This window comes from Phyllostomus discolor, chromosome 10 (genome assembly GCF_004126475.2).
Source record: "Phyllostomus discolor isolate MPI-MPIP mPhyDis1 chromosome 10, mPhyDis1.pri.v3, whole genome shotgun sequence".
Lineage (NCBI taxonomy): Eukaryota > Metazoa > Chordata > Mammalia > Chiroptera > Phyllostomidae > Phyllostomus > Phyllostomus discolor.
The window spans coordinates 77,282,114-77,286,787 of NC_040912.2; the positions used below are offsets into that span (position 1 = coordinate 77,282,114).

At 39.2% G+C, this 4,674-nt stretch overlaps 1 pseudogene; it reads left to right on the forward strand.

Annotated features, from left to right (window-relative positions):
• Positions 1-380: 380 nt before the first annotated feature.
• Positions 381-3,845, forward strand: LOC118496969 (annotated as a pseudogene).
• The last annotated feature ends 829 nt before the right edge of the window (positions 3,846-4,674 follow it).

A 4,674-nucleotide genomic window follows, 5' to 3' on the forward strand; every position in this document is an offset into this window, starting at 1 on the left:
TGAGTGTTCAGCAGTTTTTGACCAAAAAACGGCTTGACCCCCATGCCCCACCCTCCCTATTCACCCAATCTAGCCCCAAGCAACTTGTTTTTGTTTTCCTAGGATGAGAAAAGTCCTCAAAGGGAAAAGTTTTGCGGATGTGGAGGAGGTGAAACAAAAAACTGCAGAAGCACTAAAAGGCATCAAAATTGACAAGTTCAAAACTGTTTTGAACAGTGGAGAAAATGTCTCCATAGGTGTATTGCATCAAATAGAGAGTACTTGGAAGGTGACTGAAATTTAAACATGAAAGAATGAACACACAATTTTTTCAAAATAAATTCTGGGATATTTTGGTCCTTCCTCGTATAAGTGAACAAAGTTGCACTGGCCATGAGTGACCAGCACAGAAGCTGACAATCAGTTGTAAAACCATCTCTTTCCGTCTGGCTGCTGCAGCGAGAGGAGCTGCCCCTGTGTCTGCCCACCTGCAATGGAACTGCTCCAGCTTCCTGATCAAGAGGAACAAGCAGACCTCCAGTACTGAGCCTGATAATCGGAAGGCCCGTAACTCCTTTTGCTACAACAGACTGATTCTTGGAAAGATGGTTGTGGAGTCCCCTGCCCATGGCAAAGGAGTGGTTATTGTCACCAATCAGAAATCAGCCAGCCAAAGCCAGGTACCTCCTATGTGCAGACCATCATCAACGAGAATGCACCTCTCTAAGCAGCATCCAGCACAAAATCTGCAAGAACAAGTACTACCTGAGTCTGTGTGTTGCTGACTGTCACAAGGCCAGCGCCACGGCATGCAGCCAGAAGTCCCGAATGTTGAAGAGGAAGCGGACCCACCCCACCAAGAGCTCCTGATTACCATCCACCCTTTAAAGTAATATAGGTATCAGCCAACTTGCCTCAAAAAAAATCAAACCACCTCTCCTAGCATTGGTATGTTAGCAAGGTTGAAGTTGTTAAAGTAGGAAAACTGGGGCAATGACAGAAGCTCAGTCTGGTTCGAACATTTCCAAGCACTTTCCATCATCTTGGTGGGGAAGAGTTGCCCTAGACTAGAGTACATTTTTCTATTAAGATACTTTCTTACCTATATATATCACAGTGTTCATATATTGCTGTATTTCCTCTTCTGACATATAACAAATTGCCTAATGAAAATTCCCCTACCAACTCACCCAGGGAACCTAAAGTAGGCCAAATTGAGCTTTTAGCACAGTTTCTGGTTGCTGGTAAAAATCAGCATCTACAAACCCAATTGCACCTGTTTCCATTAGCGCTGTCATCCAGAACTAGATCTCTAGTTTTACAGATTAAAAGTTTGCCATCCCACTATTTTCCCCCTAATTACTTTATTGTATGTCAGTTGGTTTTGACTCCATCTCTAGAACAACAGTAATTTTTTTTTCTTGCCAGGGGCCCGTCAGAAACAGCTATTGATTTTGTGTGACTAGACAAGTGACTGAGTCTGCAAAATTGACTTCACAGGGTATCTTGTATTCTGCCCATACTGCGAATTTGTGTTCTCCTGAGGTTAATTGGCTCATCATATTCCACTTTTGTGCTCCACAGTTTATCACTATGCTTGGGACTTTTGCCCCTACACCTTTCACTTTATTTTCCCATAATTTATTACAACAACCCTTGTATTTTTTAACAGTTTTGGATCTACATTAATTTTTAAGTCCCAGGAGGAATGTTATGTTCCCAAACATTATGTTCTGTACTCTCATGCTCATATCGCTTTATGTAGTGCCAGACTCCTCCTGGGATCTCAAGAAATGTTGTTTCTTTTAAAAAGATAGTCGATTACTCTGGGATGCCCATAAAACGTCTTTCTCAGTTGAGTTATTCTCACCATTTATTTATCCCCAGTGGCTTAGGTAAAAATATTGGTTCATAGAACCTAAGTCTTTGGAGAAGCTTTGTTAGTCTCTCCCCATCTCTGTAAAAGCAGAAGCGAGTATCGACTGCTCTTATAAGGAGTGTTGGGAAGAAGTGATGAAAAGCATTAGGGATGAGAAAGCCTTTCATTAAAACTATGAAATGTGAGGGGGACGATGGTATCATTCTCACCAAGCAGGCCTCAGCGAAACTGGGGCTCACTTGACCAAGAGATGCTATTCATCGTTATTACAAAGAATGACTGCCCAGCAGGATTCCCTTCTGCTGATGGCATCTACTGCAGTCAGAGCTTCTTTCCAAATTCGCAAGACCTGCTGTACCCACAATATTTCCTCTTCTCGCAGCTTCTCAGCTTCATCCAGAACACTACAAGGCAAATTTGAACCTCAAATCTGAGCTCTTGTAAGGTTGTTTGAGTTAGAGGAATAGGACCATGGACAGAGGAATAGCCTACCAATTGCTGGCGCAGCGGGGAAAGCCAACTCTTCCTGCCAAGAACCCCAGGGATAGGGTCTTTATGTGAACAGACTTTTCTTTATTCAAGGGTCACTTTCTCCTTCTCTAATTTCCCTTTAGAACAGCATGGTTTCTTCTGGAAACACAGACTCCCTCCACCAACTCTATGCTTCCGAAACACGTAAAGAGTACTCATTCCTGCAAATGTAGCTCTTAAAATATTTTAAAATATTTTCATTATAAATAAATACCTCAATCAAACTGAAAAATATAGAGAAGAGTTTAACAAACATCTACATATAAAATACTCGACAAATCTTAATATTTGACTTATTTGTTTTAGGGGGTTTTTTTGGTTGTAAAATGTCTTACAGGTATCGTTGAAACCCATTGCTTATCCCTGACCCATTTATTTCTCTGTTTTTCTCCTTTCCCCTTTTCCCAAAAGTAATCGCTACATTGAAGTTCCTATAAATCATTCCCATGAATGTTTTTATACTTTTTCTTGTATGTATGCATTCATAAACAACATATAGTATTACTTTGTGTTTGTAAAATGTAAAAGAATACTATGTCATGCTGTACAGAACATTTTACAATGCTTTTTTTGGGTCACCATTACTTTTTTAGACTTGTTCACGTTGCAGTCTGAAGAACCTAAGTCTTTGGAGAAGCTCATTAATTTTATCCGTTGTAAGTTCTTCCCTTGTTTGAATACACACGTTACTTTTTCATTCAGCTGCATTATGGTGCGTAAGTTGTTTTTAGTTTGTTGTTTGCTGTGAGAAACAGTGCTTCAATCAGCATTGAAAACCCAGTCTACTGGTGCACACCATGTGAAAGTTTTTCTAGGGCAGACTTTCTCAACCTTGACATTATTGACATTTTGGACCAGATAACTGTTTGTGGTGGGGTAGGATTTTAGCAGCATCCCTCACTTCTACTAGTAACTAGTAACACCCTCCCACATACATGTATAACAACCAGAAAGTTTTTCAAACATTTCCAAGTGTTCCCTGAGAGGCAAAATCACCTCTGGTTGAGAAACACTAATCTAGGCAACATCCCTAAGAGAGGAACTGCCAGGACTTAAGATTTATTTTTGTATGCTATCATTTTGCTTACTAAGAGTCCTGTTTCCCCACATCTTACAACTTTTGATATTTTCAGAATTTAAAAACTTTGCCTATTTATGGGGAAATTTTTATTATTTTATTTTGTTTTCCCTTAATTTCTAGTGAGACTAAGCATCTTCTTGTATGTTTATTGGCCATTAGGGTTTCTTTGCTGTGAATTGCCTATTGATATCCTTTGCCAATTTTTTGTAGTTGTTTATTTTTCTTACTGTTTTTTAGTAGTTCTTTATAAATTTTGAATATTAATATATGAATGGTTTTATGTCTTGGAGAAATATTTTCTGTCAGTTTAAGCCTGTCTTTGTATTTTTTTGATGATGCCTTTTTATTTCATAGTAGTAAAATGTATCAGTCTTTGCTTTTGTGTTTTATTTAGTAAATTCTCCCTATCCCAAGTATATAAAGATAGTTTCATTTTTTTTTTCTAGAAGTATGAAATTTGACTATTTACATTTAGGTCCATACCAAATTAAACTTGTGATATGAAATACATTTATAATTATTCCAACACATACTTATTAAATAGTTCATCCTTTCACTCCTGGTTTGTTATGCCACCTCTGATTTTAAGTATTAATTATTTGGTAGGGCAAACCCCCTGACTTACTCTTTTTCAAAATTGCCTTGGGTTGCGATTGGTTATCAGACCAAAGAACGTTGTCTCTTTCTCCTTCCAACGGAATCTAATTGTTTTCAGGAGTCCAGGAAGCCTATTCCGTAGTGCTTGGTCTAAGCCCATTACAGCAATTCCATTCCATTGTGACTGGTTTGGCTGTAAGCATGTGTTGCATCTCTTGCCAATGAGACCCATGTGGAATTATGCTAGAGTGGGTGTGGGTATAACAGGAAAGTTTTCTTCTCACTTGAGAAGGTACATAAGAAAATGACTTGCCTTGCCTATCTTTGTACAAAGTTGTGGGGAAATGTGAGGCCTGACACTGTGGCAGCCACCTTGCCACCCCAAGGGGAAAAGCTGGAGACCTACACACTGAGAAGGGCTGAGTAGACAGATAAAAATGACCCAGGTCCCCAAGATGTCATTGTGCTGCTGAATTAACCAATACTGAAACCGCCTTCCACTGGACATTCTGTGATGTGAAATAATAAACCTGTTATGTTTTTCGAGATTTTATTTATCTATTTCTAGAGAGGGAGAGAAACATCACTGTGTGGTTGCCTCTTGCAT